Here is a 21,247-nt window from a genome sequence, read left to right as displayed (position 1 = left end):
GGTAATCCACATCAGCTTTTTTGCTTCTGGCTAAGGTTTGTGTCTTTAGACTTGTTTTCTGTTATAAATGTCTCTATGAAAATATCCATATTATTTTCAGTTTCTCTTTCAATAGACACTGTGCCCAAGCGTGCTACAGAATGCTGGAGGCTTTTAAGCTTCTAAAATCAAAAGTATCAATGACACAGTTTATTCAAATTCTCTGCAACTCTTTTATTGCTCTTTTTCCTGTCACATATAAATTTAATTTTTTTTTTTAAATAATATTAAGCTGGGATTGGATTAGTGTGAAAAACTGTGTTGAAATTTTGCTAAAGTTGTTAAGTTAAAAGGTGGGAAAAGAGAAAATAGAAGGCAGAAGTAGCAACCTGGAAGCTGGAAAATGTGATCAAGCAGAGGAAGGGCAGTCTCAACATGCAGGTAGTTTGTCAGGTGTGTGGAATGGGCTTTGTTTTCCATTTGGAACGACTGTGGGGACAGACAGGGATGTTTTGCAGTGAAAAAGTGTGGAGGCAGCAGTGTTCTACAAAGCTTTGGTCTTCAGGTGCTGAAATTTTGGAAGACTTAAATAAAAGTAGTAATGGAGAACACACTGTTGTTTTATAACTTAAGGGCAAAATGAGATTCTGCTCTGAAATGATTGGTTTCATCAGCTTTTTGGGTAAGATCTGTACTCTGTAAGTGTTCTTGAGGTTACAGGTGATTATTCTACTGATCCAAAAAATCAAGGAACTTGCAGAAGTAAACTAGAAACATTTTAACATCTTTGTGCCATTTGATGCCATTTTTCACACTAAAACAAACAACACAAATAAATAAAAAAATTTCTGTAGGAAAATCTTTAGGATTCGGGCACAGTTCTGTCACAGTGACAAATAGTTGCCTTCCAAAAATGTTCATTTCCGTTGTGCAAATATGTGTGTTTTCAGCATAATGAAGGACAGGTTTTGGACATGTACTGCCATGAGTTTACCCAGGTACACTGAACTTTATGTTTGCTGCTTGCTTATTACCTTCAAACATATAATCCATTGTACTGTGTAACAGATTTCTGTCTATGACAAAGTTCATAAAGTTAACTTAGCTGGAGATAAAAAGTTAACTTAGTTGAAGATAACTGCTCTGTAGATTATTCATTTTTTTTATTTGCTTCTGCTGTTCATGGCATGTTTTAAAAATAATTTTATTTTCTTGTTATCTGTTGTAGATTGTAATTAAGTAAAACCCACATTTGAAAATATGGAGAGGTTATGAATATTTCTGCTACTGCCATGGGGATTATATGACTTTATAGTTGAGGATTGAGAATGAAATGGCTGTGATAATGGAGCATGTTTTTGGTTTTGTGAAGGCTTGAAGGTCTTCTGATACAGTAAATTAACAACCAGCTGATATTCTGCAGTGCTGCTTAAAAGGGCTCTGTTTGATTTAAAAAGAGGGTTTTTTGTCTGAAACAGCCATTAAAATTAAATAATTGCAATGACACACTTGCCATTGGATGGGAACTGAATCTCAGCAAGTGTTTGAGAATTCACTTCAAGTTTAAAAGAAAATGAGCAATCAATGTCAAGTCCAGCCCTCCCCAGTGCCTTTGTGCAGTCACAATCCCACACCAGGACTTGCTCATGGCAACTCTGTTCTGTGGTTTCCAAATTTCTCTTCTTCCAAGGCTGTGACAAAAATTCCTACATTAAATTTGGTTCAAATTCTTCTCAGTGACAACTCTTATCTTGCCATAAAGATGACCCCAAAGGGTCAGTTCCTCATATCTTTATGTTTGGTTTCAATTCTGTGCCCCCTCGATGTTCTGCACAGTCCCTCGCCCTGTTTCAGAACTAATGCAGTTGTGTAATACAATTGATGAAGGTGGTTTTGTCATCAGTTTCTGCTGCCAAACTGTGAATATGCAAAAGGTTTGATTTCTGATTTACAACGAAAAAAAAAGAGAAGTTTTTTAAAGTAGGACAGTAGGAAAGACTTATAGGTTAAAGAGGTTGTGTAGCGTGGGGGCATTTTTAATTTCTTAAAAAGGAAATTTTAAATTGATTCTGGTTGAATTGACTGTTTCATTCTAAGATATTTATAGATCAATTACATGAAGTAAAGCTTTGGTTCAATATTAAGATGCAAAAGGATTAAATGGTTGGAAATGTCTATATTTTAAACTGTGATATGCATACTAAACTCCCTTGATGAAAACAGTTAATCTCAGATGGACAGTAACGTACCCTGGAGCCAGCACTGAGGGCCAAAACATAAAGATCTTGGTACCAGAATCCAGTAAATAATTCCTTACAAAATGTTTTTTCGGTATTTTGTCAGTTCCTATCTCGATTCAAAACTCCAACAGGAAATGAATATAACATAGATTATGGTAACATATATTACCCTGTTAATGTGCTTTAAATAGTGTCATCAAAACAACCTTTTTATAGGCCATTCTATGCATAAAATTAAATGTGAGATTTTATTTAGAAGGAAGAATTAATCTGTTAGTGAATCAAACAAAAGACCAGAAAAAAATCACATTCATGTGTTGAATAGAAATACAAAGAAAATTATGTGAGAAATAACAAATGCTTACTCTGTCTTTGTTATATATTATAGCAGGACACCAGATTGAATAAAAGCTTTTCACTTTTCAAAGCAAAAACTTAAAAAAAAAGGTGGAGTAGAAGATGGAGTTCTGAAACATAGATAATTAATATTATAGTTAAAATAAGGCTTTAAAAAACACATTCAGTGGTTTTAGGGTCTTTGTTTTCATTTTTGTTCATGGACCAGAAAAACTAGAGATAAATTATACTTTTTCAAGTTTCCCAAACATATATATACAGATATACATATATGAGGAAGTACCTCAAATATACCTATAGATCAAGGTATATGCTATAAATATATCTGTGATGTGGCACAAGGTGCAGACACACCCCCTTCTCCTGTTTGTACCATGACAGGAGACTTGCACAAGTCCATTGAATATGAGTTCAAATTGAAACGTTTTGGGAGATATTTTTACCAATATTACAAACAGGCAACAACACTGTACAAATAACATGTTAAATATTATATAGCCAGAGCTCAAGCTTTATTAAGTTCCAGAGTATGTGTTCCAATTCCTGTACAGGAATATCTAACTCCAACAGCGTTGAGTTGGGTTTTTTTTCCTGTGTCAAATCTTGGTTTTAAAAAAACAGCAATAGAAGTGTTCTTTGAGAGCTATCCTGACTAAAACAGAGGAATTGAGGAATACTTGTTTTCAAACAGTTGGGTTTGAAAGGAAGAAAAAGAGGCAGTGGCAGACTGGTGAAGCACAGTTTGGGGAAAACAGCCCTATGGAGGTAAGAATCAGAAAATCACTTTGGGGAAAGATTGTGAAAGAACATTCTCCAAGTCAGTGTTTTGTTCTGCTCCACTTTCCATGGATGGATTTAAATAGATGCTGAGATTGTTAATGTTATGGGGAGAGGAATTCTACCAAATCTGTGTCATTACAGCAGGATTGCATCTGCACACATCGACTGGAGCAAGTGCTGCCAATAATACCAGAAACTATGGGCTGTGGGATGCATTAGGCATCAGATTCCTTCATCTGGGCAGTTGGGGAACCAACAGGAGGGTGCACTATCAGCTGGTCAAAGAGAATAACCTCAGAATAAATAATCACAAATTGATGCATTTTCAGTTAAATAGAAGGATAAACAAAAACAGGTTGGTGACTGAGGTTTCTAATTCCAAAAGAGCAGATTGAGAAACTAATTAGTGAAGTCAACAGGATTGAAGTGCCAAGGGACTTAATGTGAAGGAGCTTTGGAGTCTGAAGTCAAGGCTTCAAAATCTGTCTGAACTGCAGCACAAACAAGGAAGCAGCAATTTACACAAAATGGAAACGTCTCTTCAACATTTGTTTAAAACCCAAAGGATTTGGAAGATGGCAGCCATCAAAAAGGTAAGATGGGATTGATTTTCAGAGAGAGGTCTTTCTTGAATGGCAAAGGTGTAATAGTGTTGCCCCAAAATCAGGCCAAATTATGCTTTACAAAGAACCCTTTGGTTAGTGGATATCAACCATAAAAAATAAAAAAGTACAATAAAAGAAATGAGTAATTAGTTTGATAAAGCAGATATATATATTCATAAAAATGATTTTTCAAATTAATCCCCAAAATGTTTATGTTTTGAACTTAATTTGCATGAGAATGATGAGGTTATCCAAGGTAGATTAGTAGCAGGTTTGAGCAATCTCTGCCTTTTTGGCCTCAGAACAGTGTTAAGTCTGTCTTTCTGCCCTCCCATAAATGTGTAGCTGTGCTAGTCACAAAATAAACTCCTGGATGGTCAAAGCAAACAAAACAATTTTTTTACAGATTACTTTTACTGTAAAAGAACAGCTGGTGGAAAGATTTGTGATGTGCTTCATATATTCTGATGATTAGATGAATGTTTTGTCTTTACCACTCTATCACTTATAAGTAGTTTTTTGATTTCAGTACACACAGTTTGACAAGAATTGCTTTTAGAGGGTCCTATTTCTTAAATTTTTCTTTGAACTCTCTGAGCATAAGTGTAAATCTTGATGGATTTTGAAGTTACCATGCTAGAAAGAAGGCAGCTTAACCATAAATACTGTATTGTAATGTAAGATGTGAATTCATAACCTACCTACTTTGTCGTTCAACATGTAATGAATAATATGTATTTTGGCATTCATATCTTAACCATAAAAGTGAGCTTTTAGCATCTATTGTGGTGTGCTTCAACAATTCTGTGGATTTTCCCTTATGTAGCCAGCTGGTTTTTGGGGTACATTTTCTCCAGATTTACAGTCAATTCAGTGAAGTTATCAGGATCAGCAATTCCAAGCATCTATTTCAGATATAATGGAAGCTGCTGAAACATCCTCGTGTATCAGGTATGAGAAGAATCTTTCATAACTTGAAATGTTAATATTTTAAAGCAGTATATTAGGTCACACATTATTAAAGCACTCCAATTTATTACTTTCATGCATTTTCTTCCACCGCTATCAAGTTCCCAAATAGTAGAGCTGCTGCTTGCAAACTGTGTTCAACTGAACAAACCCCTCCTTGGTCTACAACATCCTGGACTTGGCTGCTTTGGCTTGGTTTACTTGAACTGTCTCATCTGTAGTCAGACCTCTACGTTCCACAGAAGTTCTTTTAGTCTTTTAAAGCCTAAGAGCTTATCTTGACATCTTCAATAGTCTCAAATTTTCCAGTCTCCAGATAACTGCAGAGAAATCCCTGTCTCCTTTCCCATTCCTCAAGAATAAATAAAATAACTCTGGCTTTTTCCTCCCCAAATGGAATTTTGAAGAAATTTAAATATTTTCACACTTGATTTTCTCATTTAGGACTGGCTTTTTTTTAAAAAGGTATTTCTGCTGAATACTGATGAAGATGGATATGTAAATTTAAGAAATGCCCTATTGATGCTGATTAGAATTAAAATTTAATATTTTTAATACATACCATGAAATAACAGGTTTCATTAATTGAAGGCTTTTGAGAGATTAGAAGAAAAAAAAATCATGTGTTTTGTAAAAGGTTTTTAAAGTAATTTACACACAAATGTAAAAGGTGTTATTAAGGTACACTTTTTAAGTGGGAAACCACTGCTTAGAACTCAGCAAAGTTTTCAGCAGGATCAGCACCATTTTGGTGAAGGATTCAGTGCACTGGCAAAATAAGGTGAAAATGAGTAAACAGTCCCTGGTATCTGGGAGAGTGCTTTGGGGTGATGAGATAAAACAACCAAAGAACTTTCATTTATAGTAGCAGTACTCTTTTTACTACTATTTCCTACTATCCTTCAAGCTGTATTGCAATAGGATGTCCTGTCTATCCCTTCAGCAATCAGAGCTATGCCCAGTTCAGTCCAGCCACAACCCTTTTCCCTGCTGCCATCAATGCAGAGTCTGAGTAAATGTTCAACTGTGGACAAATTAGGCACAGATTATAATTTTTGTCATTTCAGCTCATAATGAAAGACTTCTTCTAAAGAAACTAATGTTCTATCTAGAAAAGGGCCCAACACACCCAACAGCCCATGGTCTCCCAAAGCACATTCCTGCTTAGCAGAGAGTGATGAGATACCTCATCTCCTCCTACTATTTTAGTCCCTGTGACTACACCCTGCTACTTGGCTCTTCCATTGCTGGTCATGTCCACACAGTTTCCCAGGATTTCATTCAAAATTAGACTCCTAATTCAGTGTAGATGTTTCCAGACTAGTGAATACTTTTCCTAGGATATGGATTGAGCTGTTCTGTACAAGGATGATTTATCAAGGCTTATCTGTCTTCTCAGGTTTCTTAACATGTCCACATAAAATTTAAAGTATAGGGTGTACTTGATCAGGTTTGCAGCATAATAATCACAGATGTTTGGCTAATTTTCCCTCTCTCTGTCCTGATCTTACAAAAACCCCTTTAATATTTCATTAACATTTGAAAGAATATTGGACTATAGGGAGAAAAACCAAGGTTGGACAGTGGCTTTAGCCATTATTAATCAAATTATTGTTTATGACTTTAATTAAGAGAGAATAAGAAGGCACAGAACTGCAGTTTTTAAAAATGGGATGGTTCTCATACTTCCTACTGGGGCAGGAGTTAAACACCATTGGACTGTAGTATTGCTGCTGGTCTGACTGTAGGTTTTGTCTTAATGGTAGCACTGAATGCTTTATGGGCTGCAGTGCAATCTTTCTCTGAATAATAAATCACTGTTCTTTCAGTACCAGCCCTGACCTTTTCTCCCCGAGATTGTAACACATCATCATAAAATAACGTCGGCGTGGTGGAGAATCATCTGCCCCGTGAAGAGGGATTCTGCATCTGGATCCTTAAAGAGGGAACTCTGATCAGGACGACTCTTCAGTTACGAATGGGTGACACTAACCTGACAAACTGCCTGGAAAAAACAGCAACACTCTGCCCTAGAATAAATATGTGCCTTCAAGAGCTCTGCTTCTGGAAGTTTCTGAAGGTACAAAGGAGACGAGCACACGCAGTGATGGGAGTTCTCAGAGGTACACCCAGGAGGTTCCCCTCAAAGAGATGCTGCTGTCATTGATATTAGTCAGTATAAATATTGAAATGAGGTCTTTCTTTAAAGACATTGGTGCGTTTTCAGATCAAACTGCTTTGAAAGCTCCCCATTGCTCTACTCACAGCAGGTGTTTTTTATACAATGAAATGTATTCTGGACAATGCTTGATTTCATTTTCCTCTCTGGAAAATTACTAGATTTTCATAAAGTTTTTATCCACTGTGTGCAGGCACGAGGTATGTGAAGAAGTTCTTTGGATTGGATTTCTTAACTGTCAAATAATTTATTCTCTTCATGTAGTCTTTTGGTGTATGGATTTTCTACAAGGTAGTGACTGTGTTTGTTTTATTTATTACAAATTCCAGATAACGAAAGAAGTTCAGAGAAAGTATGGGAATGTAAAAAAGTCATATTAATACATGTCTGTGTTGGACTCCCAAACTTGCCCTATGGTATTTCCATTTAGCCTTCTACTCATGTGTCTACACATACATACATTTTAAAATATTATATATAGTATGGAAAGAGAGAGAAAGAGAATATGAATCTCTGGGGTGTATGGAGCCCAAGGAAACTGGAGTGGGGTTTTCTCAAGCAGAAACTACTTTCATCTAATTTAAAAGGATATTTCTAGTTTCTTCCTTCTGTGTTTATTAGTAATCTTTATCATTTAAACTCCAGTCCATTAGTTCTCTGTGCACTCTGGATTGCACAACACATATATATGATCTATATAAATTATCTGTGACTTAGAGAAATCGTATGAGTTATGAAAAGCACAGTGAAATTTTTCCTTTCCTTTTTTCCCCACTCTGTCATGTCCTGCTTGCACTTAACCTTTACTTATTTAATCCTACTTTAGTCATAATTGCATACTCTCTGCTCCACTCATTTGGCATCACTCAATTTTTGTGTGATCTTCACATTTTGCACTATTGGAAAGTAATCTTACAAAAGTTTCAAATGTTTCTTTTACTTGCATTATGACACAAGAATAAAAAATATCACCAAGGAAACGGTAGACTTCAGAGACAATTTATTCTTTTAAGTCAGACCAAAGTTTAATTTAGATGAAAATCCTGGAAGACATAATTCCTCACAAAGTCAGTAATGTTCTTCTCATTACCTGGTAATGATAGTCTAATTCTATCAAAAGGAATTTTTAATAATATAGCTGCATGTCTGAAACTTAACAATTTAGAATGAAGATGACACTATCCAAAGGCTTAAGAAAACACATTAACTGAAGGTAGAATAAATCACCAACAAAGAACATTGTCATTTTCTCAGCTAATATTTCACCCTTTTAGCCTCATCCCAATATAGCTTTTACATTTTTAGGTAGTGATGGGCACATCCAACCCCACAGAAGGGCAGAAAAGGTCACATTTAGAAGTTTTCTTTGACTTCTAATGTTCTTCTCTGTTTTCTTTGTATCCATCAAGTACCATCCTGCTTTTCTGTGGAGCTTTGCCATAATTAACTCTTTGTTACTGAGGCAAGATCCAGTTCCTGGAGGTGGACACAGTCCTGTGGGAAACATTTATATCTTGTCCCTCAGAATGGGTCTTACTGGTCACTGCAACTGGTTGGTGACTCTGATTAAACTCCATAAAGGTGATCAGAGTTCACCTGCTGCAGAGGAGTCATCAGTGGCAGCAATTAAAAAGGGCTTTACTCTGAATTTGTGTTTAGATCAATTATTAAAAGGGAGTTCTCTTTTTCCCATTGAAATGTAGGAATACTTAGAAAAGGAACCCAAACCTTAGTTTTGCAAATTCATTCACAGCTTAAACATGACTGGATTTCCAAATTTGTGCTTTATATTTCAGGTTGTTAATTTATGTTATTAACTGCAATCATAAGGTGTAAAATTTCAGCCTGAGTTATAAAAAATTTGTTACTCTCCTCGAAGTGCTAAAACACGCTTGGAAAAACATGGAAATATATTAAACCTTTCATCTTCAGACTATTTAAGTAGTATTTGTATTTTAGTGTTTTCCCCTTTGTTATTATTTCTCCTTTCTTACAAGCAAAATATGACAAGGAAGTTCCAGTTCTTATATACCTTTTGATTATTCTTCCATACATTGCATTAATATGAAAAAGGCTGAAAGTTACCTTTTCATTTTACATTCTTTTAATAAAGAAAATAAATTTTGTGATTCATTTTATGAGGCCTTAATAGTGCTCCCCATATTGGCTACGGCTCAGAGTCAGAGCTGAATTTTCTGGAGAATCACAGAAACTTAACCTTAGAATTTAACCCATGATAAGCAGGTTCTAACAATATTAATTTTAAAGTCTGAGTTTTCAATTTTATACAATGCAGTGCCAGCAAAAGTAAATGTACATTTCTGCCCAGTCATTTCACTTTTTTTTTAACCTGCTATCCACGTTAGTGTAAATTTTTTTGCCATTAATAGTCTTCATCCATCCCTTAAATGATTTAAATAATTCTGAGATATCTTTTCACAAAGTTTCTGCATCCTCTTGCAAGTGGAATATTGAGAATGTCTGAGACTGTTGAGAATGTCTGTCCCTTCATTTCAAACTGGAATAATCAGCAGTAACAGGAACAAAGAAGGAAGGATCTATTGTAGTAATGTGAGCACTTCATAATAAGTGTTTTGTAGATTTTTATGATGGTGATAGTTCCTCTCATCTTCGTGTCTCAAGAAGTCTTTGCTTTATCACAGAATAATTCACGAAAGAACTCATGAGAGACCAACTATATATCTCTGAAGGGTTGCAACCTAAACATCTGCTGAAACCTGTAAATTTAAGTAAAATCTGCAGGACTGATGCTGCAGTTCTTTTCCTTTGTAAACAGTTATTTTCCATGTGTTTCTGGATCATGACTGAAATGGTGCACCTGTAATTATACAGAAAATACCAGGGAGGTCTGGCAGGTTTCTAGGATGTTTGAGAGAGCACTGCTCAGAGGAAGATCTAAAAATGATCCAGTAGATGGACTGATGATTGCTTACAGTTTATGTCTAAACTTTCAAGAGATGAAATTCTAACCCCAGTATAACATGGTGAAGCATAACCTCTGTGGGTTTTGATTGTTGTGTTAATTCACTTATATTTTTCAGAAACAATTTGCCATGTTTGAATACTTGTAGCTCATTCATAAGAAAAATATCTGGAAATTCAAAGATGACATAATTTTGTTTCTCTTGCATGTTTTCCATCCTAACATTCAGTGGTTTGTCCTAGTTAGAAACAGTGGGTGAGATTTCTCAATTAGGGTATTTTGTTCTTTTCAGCAGGAATGTTGTGCGTTGACCTTGGAGTACAAATCCCAAAGAACTGCGTCTCACATTTGATTTTATGCAGTCTGGAGTTCCATGTGAGTTCATTACACCATCTTAAATCAGCTCCTAAGAGAGATGCCCTGATGAAGGAGCTTTTAGAGTTCCTACACAAGAGGAATAAAAAATAAAAACGAATGCCATGTAGTTTTGACACTGTTTGCTGACATACACAGTGCAAGGTCCTGTTGTGTTATAAAATATTCATTTTGGTTAACTTTTAACAAATAATACAGAGACTAAAATATCCAGCTATGGAAATAATTTGAGCAATGACCTGGAAAGAGGTTTCTCAGTGCCACCGTCCTTTCCTTTGCTCAAACAGAAGTGATTCTATCTCGAAAACTATCACTTATTTAAAGCTGTGAAAATGGAATTAGAATTGTGCTAATGACTTCTGGCAAAACTGGGCCGTATTTTTCCCTGCAACATTATAAATGTCTGAGACAGTTGAAAACAAACAGGGTCATCTGAGGGGATAGTCGAGATGCTGATCACGGGGAAAGCAATCAGAGAGGTTCCCAAACATCCTTCATTAGTGTGAGGGCAAATACATTTTACAGGACATAAATCTAAGAGGAAGTTGTTGTGAAATGGAAAACTGCCTCAGTGGCAAGAGGTTTGGAGAATCGACTGTGGATTTGTTATAGTTAAAAAGCCTGCAGCTCTGTGCCTAACACACGTACGATGGGGAGAAACGGAACAGATGCTTTACTAAGGGCCTGAAATATAAATCAGGTTGGGAGCATTAATCTGTGCACAGCCCAGGGTTGGGTTTTTTTTCTGAATAAATACTTCTGAATTAGAGGAGTTAGTGTGGTTTTCCACTCATCCCACTGTGAATTGCAGGAAGTTTTATGATAAAACAGTTTAATCTTGGCTACCATTAAATCTGCGTGTGGAATGCACTGATTCAGCACATTCGCACTGGATTAAACTGCACTTTTGTAAACACCCCTTCTAATTCTCCATTATTTGTTTAATCTTTTCCCTTTCTGTGAATGTAAGAAATAGAAATACACCATTTTAACGTGATGATTGACATCAGTAATGGTTACCCTTCAGTGTTTCTTAGGCCATTGTGTTCACAGGGCCACAAGTGAAGTTTGACAGGTTTGCAGTTAATTATTAACCCTCCTAAACACCACATCTCATCAAATTGTAGGGAAACAACAATTTTAGTTAAATTATCTCAATGATTAAGTTCTGACAGAAGTATATAAAAAGAAACAAAGCATTTCTGTTTTGTCACTCCTCAGCCATGGTTCTACCTGTTGCCTTCTTTCACTCCGTTTTCCTTCTCAATTAATTATGTTTAACAAAATAACTACAGGTATCACTCTGTCTTCAGCACTTGAGATACAGAAGTGTTACAAGAATTTGCAGTTCTATCTGTTATATTTCGAGGCCTGTTACTGTTTTTGGTATCATCTCCAAGGAATTTGAGTGTTCTTTTCACTCATTGTTGGGAACTCTACATTAATTCTCAATGTTATCAGTTCGATGTCTCTTCCTTTTAATTCAAGGTGGTTTATCTTCCTTAAACTAGTCTTGTAAATTAGGTTATAGACAGCAGTGTGTATGTTTATTCTTGCTTTCAGAGTGGATATTAATTCCAAAATGTAGGGTTTGTAGATTTAAAAAAGTTGTTGTTTTGGTTTTGGTGTATTTGTTTTGTTTCAAAGTTTTCCATATAATTAGAAAATAGTGGGATGATAAACTTTTGATGTTTCTGGGGTTTAGGCTTTTTCTTTTTTTTACTTGATTGCTTTGAATTGCTTGTTGAATGTGGTATTATGCTGGAAAAAATATTTAATATTCAAGAATTGGCCACGGTGAGTCATTTTGAGGTATAGGAACATTAGAAATGGGAGATTAATGGACAAAATAATATACATTATACACTTTTGCTTAAGGGTGCAGCGACATGAAGAAAGGTTAAGATGGAAGAATCTAAATGAAAATGCATGAGTTCTGCAGCTTCCTGGAAAAGAATGCCAACAGAATACTAAAAGTGTATTCCTATCCCCACTAAAAATGTGTTTTCCAATTTTATTTCAACATTTTAGAACTAGGAAAAACCTTTATAAAAATGTTCTTAGGATTTTTTTCTTGTTTGAGGTTAGAGTTGGAGTCTTTTGCTCTGATTTCTCTTTATGTTGATGTTTACATTTAATGGTCTCTGGAGCAATAACTAAAATATATCCATCCAACTAAAATATATTCATCACAAATCCATCCCTGGTTAGCAATTCTTGTCTTTGTCATATCTTTTCAGCAGAATTAGCTTATACAATGCTGAACTAATGACTGTGAAGAGTTTTCGTTTGTTCAATTTGCAGAAAAGTGGCTTCTTTTAATAATAAAATTGATAACATGATACATAATTGTGAAATGAAGTATAAATTTCAGGCAAGATTTTGTGTTTTAAAAAAAGGCTGGGTAGGAAGAAATGTCATAGCAGCGGTCCAGACATTTTTAGAATCATAGAAAAATCTGGGTTGGGAGGCATCTCTGGAGCCCATCTGGTCCAACCTTCTGTTGAAAGGTTATCCCTGTGAAGCTGAGGCAGGAATATTTCCAGCAAGGGAGATTCCACTTCTCTGGAACTTATTCCAATGTTGTTGTTTTTTCTTGCAATTAACTGTTTTCTTATTCCAGACCAATATTTCCCCTGGAGCAACTGAAGCCCCTTGTCCTCCATCATTCCAGAGTTTCCTTTTAGGAAGTTTGTGACTGGTTTTTCCCTGAGCCTTCTCTGCTCTTAGATGAACAACAGTTATTTCATCCTCCCTCCACGTGCCAAATTCTCCCAATATTTGATTATCTTGATGTCCCTCTGCTGTACCTTTTCCCTTTTTTCTTGTCTTTTGGAGGCTGAGGCATCAAAACTGGACAAAGGATTCCAGGGGTGGCCTGGTGAGTGTCAAATGTGTTGGAATGATCCCATTCCCTGATCTTTGTGGCTGTTTTCTTGCTGAAAAGATGCTGTGAACAGTCTTGCATATTTCTGACCAACCCACTGTTTATTGTTCAAAAAAATCCCAAGCTAAACCCAAATTCCTGACAGTCATGACCTCTTAGCTTATCATATTCTAGGAGGTGCCTCCAGGCCTGCATTTGGAGACATAACATTTCCATCTCTATGGAAAGAAACTCGATTTATCTTTGAAAACCCACCTGAAGGCTTTTATTGAAACAACCAATACATTTCAGAATGTGTTATTTATCCAGTTCCTTTATTTAGACTTGATAATTAGTACTAGATGCCATTGGATTTTTTTTTTTTTTAGTGATTTTTAATCTCCTTTAGTAGTTGGCCAAAGAAAATGAAGATTTATTGATATATTCTATTTACCCCCTATTGTATGTAACCTTCACACAATAATCAATCCTGCCAGGACTATGGATCCTGAGTCTACCACTCAAAGGTCAAAAGTGAGAAAAATTGATCATCTGTTGTATACCTGTATATCAAGATATATAGTCTTTCTCCAACATGCCTCTCATTAACATTTCTAGAATAACACTCTTTTAATAGAGTTTTTCAGCTGAAGTCTAACATCCCAACTTTTTCACCAGAATTATACCAGAATTTAAAAATTACAGTTGGAAATCACAGCAAGCTATTTTTACTATGAGAGGAACCTGTTAGTTACAGAAAGAGAAATCAACCATTATGTCATTTGGAAGTTTTTACAATTAAAAGTTTTATTCCTGGAGGAACTGAAAGACAATTAAATGAAATGCTAACAACAAATTAAATGCTTTATAGGTCAGTCATCCCATTAAGTCTCTTTAGGGAAGCTGTTCTCATATAAAGCATGCCATAACCTATTTGCATAATGATTCTATCTTAACTGTGCCTTCTGCTCTTTTATGGTGTGTTGTTTATCCTAGTGCAGGGCTGATATAGGAGAATTGCAGAGAAAGTAAAAGCTGCTATTTATGGCAGACAAAACATTGCACCATTCAGATATATTATGCAGGGCAGTGCCCAAACTGCAAATATGATTTAACATACAGAGACATTATTCTCCCCTTTCATTGCAGTGACTTAATTGTGTGAATTATATATACTGTTTCCATCCTTGTTTTCATAAGATTATACACACAAAAGCAGTTCCAGCCTGAGCATGTGGAAGCTTGGGAAAGAAAATACAAGGTTTCTAAAGACAGTGCTAGTGGTCTGAGCTTATTTGAAAAAGCAAAATCGTTTCCTAGAGGGGAAAAAAACACTTCTGAGAACACTCATCTCTGAATCACACTGATACAAATGTTTCAAATTTTTTGAGGGAAAGAAATTTCATAAAATGAGTCTTGATTTCTGGCTTTGGATTATAGCCTTGTTGTTTACAAGGTTGGCTTTGTCTCCATGGGCAGAAAGTGAATAGCTAAAAATCTTGGTGTGCAGTCAGAAACCTCTGTCTTTATTTTTTTTTAAACTCTATTGATTTCAAAATGCAAGGAAGAAACATAAGCAGTTCTATTAGTATTTTAACTCGCAACACTGCCCATTGACTTGACCAGCTGCAGGGAGTTCCTAAAGCTTATTTTCCTGAAACCTGATTTTGTCCCTCTGGCTTACGGATAACCTCAGAGTACTAGTAAGGAGTCTCAACGTGCAAAGTGTCTTTGTTCCACTGTCTGAGCAGAGCTTCTTGGGTCTCAGCGATATCAGTTGCATGGGGAAGGTGCTGGATGCATGTTTTGCAGGCTGGGGTAGGAATTGCTGTGATTAAGCCATGGGATCACAAGTCCTCAGTGGCACAAAGAGTTTCTTGCAGTTTGCCATCTTTAACCAATTAACTACAGAGTCAGTCAATTTGCAATTCCAACACAAGGGAAGCGAATTCAAGAGCGGGGCTGAACCTCCTCTTTCAGTGGCAGAAAACCATGAGACAGGTTTATTTATCACCAAGCCACAGCAAGCTGGCCTGAACAGGCTCTCCCAATGTTACAGCCTGCACCACAGCACAGCTTCCATTGAGGTTTTCACAGATGTTCAAGACTTTTAAGTGTCTGACTAATTCCTGAAATAGTACTGTTTTTCTGTTTGGGAACTCAGAGTGGTGGAGCTTTCAGAAATGCCACATACTCAACAGTTCACAGTGGCTGCAAAAGTAGATATTAAATAGCTTCAAAAGTAGATGTTAAATAATCACTGTTTACAAGTGGCTTTACTCAGGAGAAATCTCTCGGATTGCTAAGACAGGGGATGTTAATTCTTCACTTCTTAATGTTTCAAGCATCACATTCTATGTGTCTTTTCTGTTGTGTTGATGCAATGAAATCTAGACTGCCTTCAAGAAAGACAGTTTTAAACTATATTCTGGCATATTCTGCAAAGTTTTGTCTCAAGTGTCTCAGCCCTGTAGTTGGAAATACTGAGATTTGGCACCTTCTGTGAACCTGCCCTGGATTCTGTGCCTTGACCACTGTTGGTCACATGAGTAAAATGATCCTACTGGTTTTGCAAATGAGGACTCTGGATTTTGCTTTGAATGGAAGGGTTTTCACAGAGGCAAACCTGTCCTGCTGCTGGCATGAAACCTTGTTTCTCTTTTCCAGGCCTTCTTGAGAACATGTCATCCACACTGCAGCCAAGCATAAGTCAGCATCAATTCCAGTTGGAAAACTTCAAGACTGGATGCAGAACTACCAGACACAGCCAATATTTTTGGTGGTGGTGGTCAAAACACAGCTCTATCTTTATATATTTTGCCTGAGTATCAGCAGGGTTTGGACTTCCCTCTGTACAAAAAACTAAGGAAGCTGAGAATTGCCTTATACCCTTTAATGAATTATTTCCTTCCAACTAAATGTGTATCTCTCAGCAGGAGTATGACACTAAATGTCATGCAAATGAATTAAGCAATTTTCTCCAGAGACCTGAAATAACTTCCTTCTGTTGCTAAGGAATTTCAAGGAAGATCCTCTGGTGGACCTCAGCAAATTAAAAAGTGCTGTTCTGGTGTCTCAGACCTTCCTCTCAGCACATATCCAGTATTTACCTCTCCTCTTTATGGTATGCAAATGTTCACTGCAAATGTAACTTGGAAAGAAAATAAATCACTGCTCTTTTTAAAGACATAATCTGTAGATGAGGCTAGTGTGTATATTTAAGCTGAAATGAATGTGGACAACCTAACTGCTCTTCAAGTTAAGTGCCCCAAAATGAGGCTTCTCTTACTTCTTTATTTGGAGCACACCTGAAATAGGTCTTTGGGTTTAGAGGTAACTCCCTGCTGTGGTCCAAACTGTCAAGTAATGAATGGAGTATTTAACTTGCCTTTAAAGGTCTCCAGTGATAGGAAGTCCTGCAACCCTTCCATCTGCCAGGACTGATATAGGGATTGGCTTCCCAATTTTGTCTAGATTGCTAGAATGTGACCCTTTCTGTTCTGTTTCCTGGGTGATGATGAGTATGAAGATACTTAAACAATTTTAGAAACTTGTAAGTTGTAGAGCATACTCAGTGTTTTATTTGATCCACTGTCTGTCAGAGGTTTTCATGTTTTGTTACTTGTGGATGGAAAATGTGGAAAAATTCGGTGTCTCACGGGTAAAGATATTAGACTATTATATCAGACTGCCATGTTTCATCACGACCTTTTAGCTTTAAGCTTATGATGCAACACTTTCTCTCTGTGCATCATGTAAAGTGGAACAAACTCTCTTTTCAGTCCAACAAACTCTCTTTTTAGTCCAACATACTATGAATAGTAAGAAAAAAGTGCTCTTTCTGGTCATCTACTTTCATGCTATTGAAGATAATCAGGAAACATTAAGTAGAAAATACTAAGAATTAAATTAGAAGTATAGTTTTTAAAAAGTTTCTTTTACTTACTCAGTTAGATGTTTAGCACTTATTTACTTTCCCATAAATCGAATTCCTTTGTGCTACTGAATTTTTGCATATTTAGTGCACTACTTTTGATTTTATTTTTTTTTATGTGAGTTCTCATACACTTGATCTTACTACAGTAAGGAATGAAGGGTAAAAGAGGAAAATAAATTTACATACAAAGTACAGGCTGGGGCACATTCTTCTGGATTGTGAATTTTCAAAGACTTTCTCTGGAATTATATTATAAACAAGATTTCTTCCAGGTTAGAGTGATCCAAAGTTCTATGTACCCAGATTTTCCTCTTATAGTTTAAAACAGAGGCTGCTTGTTGAAGCTGTATTTTATCTGCAATATGCTGCATATTTTAAACAGCTATTATTATACAAAACCTAGACTTATATGATCAGTCACTAGATTTAAAAATGGATTGCTTAGCAATTATTTCCAGACTATCTCTGTAACAGAGCCCGTGCATGAGACATAATTCTAGAATTACGTTTAAATGCTTGAATTTACTAATTTCAGGACAGAATTTTGCGTCAACACCTTGGAAGTTTGTTATGTTATGGTTGGTTTTAGGAAAAGAACATTCTGCCAGGTTTTGATTCATTGCTATTAACGCTTAGCACTCCAAGCAGCACTTAAAACACCAGGCCAAATGTTCCAGATTCCTGACGTTTCCCTCTGTTGGTATCAGCAGTGCCTTCCCAGTTTTAACACACTTCATTAATGAACACCCCATGCCAGATGTGTCCCTGTTTAAAGGCCTAAAAATAACTCTTAAGTTGTTCCCTGGCAAATGCTAAGCTGACATAAAGATGAGCTTATGGCAATAATTACATTGCTGCCTTTAAGGTTTATGTTGCAGCTACGATTGAACACACAGTTTGGGATTTTTACTCTGAAAATGGACTTGAGGCTCCTACCTAGGAATAGCAGAGAAAAGTTGTGATGTAAAGAGAGAAAAGCATATAATTAATTTTGTCTAAGAGCTATACTTAAAGCAGTATAACTTTTAGCAGTATAACAGAAGGACATTTTTAAATCTGATAATCCCACCATTTGCCAGCTGTACTATGTCACATATAACGTGTCTGCCTCAAAAATACAGAAAATTCTACTTGAAATGTTGGCAGGTATCAGGAATATTTTGCCAGTTTTTTGCTGTTACAGAAAGAGTAATTGCTGTTTCTCAGAAAATAATGTGTGGGATCAGGGAGAAGCTGATATTTAATATTTTCATCAGAGAAGGAAAAAGAAACATGACAAGGAATAAAATAAAACCTTACAGAAACTTCCTCCTGATGATTCATTTAACACATGGAACTTATTTTGAAGTGCATGTATAGATTACATATTCATCCCTGGAAGTGTCCAAGGCCAGGTTGGACAGTGCTTGGAGCAATCTGGTCCAGTGGAAGGTGTTGGGATAAAACCTTTATAAAGGTCTCTTTAAGGTCTCTTCCAACCCAAACCATTCCATTTTTCTATGATTTAATCAGTTCTGTTCTCTTATGTACTGATGAAATATTTGTTGAAATTTAAGTCTATTTTCCCTATGTGCTTTTCAACCTGTGGGTGGTGTGCACAGAGGTTATCTGAGGAATGACAGGTGTTATCCCATATAAAACATTTCCTATTCCATCCAACAGGTAGTTCCATCTGTGTTTGTAACAGCACTATTCTGTGGTTTGTTTATTTTATTTATATATTTATTTATTTTGCACCTTGCAAAGATGGTTTGCCTTGCTGCTCTTCTGGATTTCTCTGCTGCCAGGGAAGATGATTATAATTTTCCAGTAAAAGTTTTTTAAGTTATTTTATGTGGTCTGTTACCCAAATCCCATTCTTGCACATGCTTTCTATTGGCTTCCATGGGAGAGAATGTCAACCCATTGACTCATTTTCTGAAGAAAATATTAATTGCCAGTGATTTTCATTCACTGTTGTCCAGAATAATTGTGAAGATTTATTATGACAAAGCACAGTTGTAGAGCTAGTTCAGGCTGCTGTCTCTTTGAAATCAGAATGAGGGGGAAAAAAAAATTAAAAAAAACCAACAAACAAAAAAACCCCAAACCAACCAACCAAACAAAAAAAAGTTATTCTTCTCCATGTCTTTCACTAGATGAGAAAATGGAAAAATGGGAAGAAACATCTGGAGCTGAGTGTGAATTCAAAGGTACAACCTGAACACTCCTCTGTTGTCTCATTATACCCATTATCTGTCTTCATTTGCTGCCCTTTTTCAGCTGAATCATACTCTATTTCCTTCTGGACTGCTGTTATCCTCTGCTTCATTAGCTGCTAATGAGTTGAGATACAGAACAGTATGTCTTCTTTCTTTATTCTTTCCTAACATTTACTGAGGTGCTGGAGGCTTTATTTATTTTTTTTTTTTCTTTAGATGGAAGGCTGGTTATTTGAGAGGGAGAACTGGAGATGTCAAGACAGACAAAATCCAGCTCAATACTCAAAGATTTAATTGTGCTTATAGCAGATTTTTGGTGCAAATGAAAATTAGCTCAATTATTTTAAATTTTAAAATCTGTTTGTTTCCCTCATCAAGAAATCTCTTTTATACAGAGTTGTAGTCTCTATGGTCTCATAATTTAAGAATGATAATGAAGGTAAGTGGAACTATTAATTTTTAATCCCTACTCTGATCTTGACTAGCATTGGGAATGTTGATTCCCACCTTCTCTCCGTTCCATTTACATGCTGACATTTTAGTTATTTATTAAAAAAAAATATTTAGGAAAGGGTTCTATAACAAAGTACAAGTTCTAATGATCTGCTGGTTTGTGATTTTTTTTTAATTTGCTCTTTGTTTTTGCTTTTTTTCTTTTCCTTCCCAATTTGATCCTCAAGGCAGGAAAGAAAAAGAAGAAAGCAGCTTTGAAGTGTTGACCCTCTTCTATTTCCAAAATGGAAATCTCAGTAAAGAAATAAAGTTCTAAGTTCTGGGACTTCTACAGAAAAAAATTAACAGAGTTTTTCTGCAGTTCTGTAGGTAAGTTCTCCCAAAATGATTTCTTAACTGGGAGCCATGGTAATTCCCCAACAAGGATAAAACCAGTTGGCAAAACCAGTTGGAATCACTGACTCATTACTGGTATAGTTCTCTGATACAATAACACATTTCAAACACAGCACACAGGATTATAATGATATTTTGAAAGACATTTGATTGATTATGTCTAATACTGTCCCTATTTTGTCCAGAAACCATGCAAAATTTCGATGCAACTAATTTAAAGGTAATTAAATTTTTAAAAACATATAATTATGTATTTGACTCTTCAAATAATCCTTAATTAATGTTGAAATGTCATGGCTGGAAATTTGTTATGTTCAAAGGTACAAATTTAGTCCACGTGCTGTACTAGCACCAGATTATGAATCACACCAGCTTTTTAAATTGGTCAGCAAAACAGAGTCTTTCTGTGGATACCTTTTTTCTCTTCATGTATTTTTGGAAATATATGCAAATTTGTTCTCAAGCAAATGTAATTTATGGGCACATTTTTTCCTTCTCACCTTAGACTTCATTAATGACTTTTGAAATGCAGGTTTTCTCATGCAAATAAACATTTATTACTTTATATTCCCTGGGTAGAAAGTAATGACAAGTAGATTTTATTGGGATTATTTATCCATGCATTTTGATTTATAGTTTGCTTTCCAGGAGTTATGTAGAGATGTAAATGTAAACTCAAACTTTCAAGGTGTCATATAATTGCATAAAATAACAATTTCTGGGCTTAAGTGTATGTTTTACTCCCAAGTTTTTGGCAAGTTCCAGTTACTCTATGTAAATACTGCACCTCTCTGTCATCAAGCCTGGAAACCCAGCTCTGCACTGAGAGAGAATCTCTGGTGCAAAATTCCCCTTCAGCAGCATTTCCATTCTTACCTGAAATTGGCCTTTTGTTGTGGTATTTATAGTGATTGAAGTACTTTATTGTCCTCGTGTCTTTTATAAAATAATATGGAAAGAACACAT

At 35.8% G+C, this 21,247-nt stretch overlaps 1 long non-coding RNA gene across 1 annotated transcript; it reads left to right on the top strand.

Moving 5' to 3' along the window:
- Window positions 1–3,496: 3,496 nt before the first annotated feature.
- Window positions 3,497–7,025, top strand: LOC116793915. The gene is made up of 3 exons (XR_004359633.1): window positions 3,497–3,949; window positions 4,819–4,912; window positions 6,760–7,025. It is a non-coding gene; the product is annotated as an uncharacterized LOC116793915 (long non-coding RNA).
- Window positions 7,026–21,247: the final 14,222 nt, after the last annotated feature.

Source organism: Chiroxiphia lanceolata, chromosome 14 (genome assembly GCF_009829145.1).
Source record: "Chiroxiphia lanceolata isolate bChiLan1 chromosome 14, bChiLan1.pri, whole genome shotgun sequence".
Taxonomy (NCBI): domain Eukaryota; kingdom Metazoa; phylum Chordata; class Aves; order Passeriformes; family Pipridae; genus Chiroxiphia; species Chiroxiphia lanceolata.
This window is presented reverse-complemented; position numbering and strand designations above follow the sequence as displayed.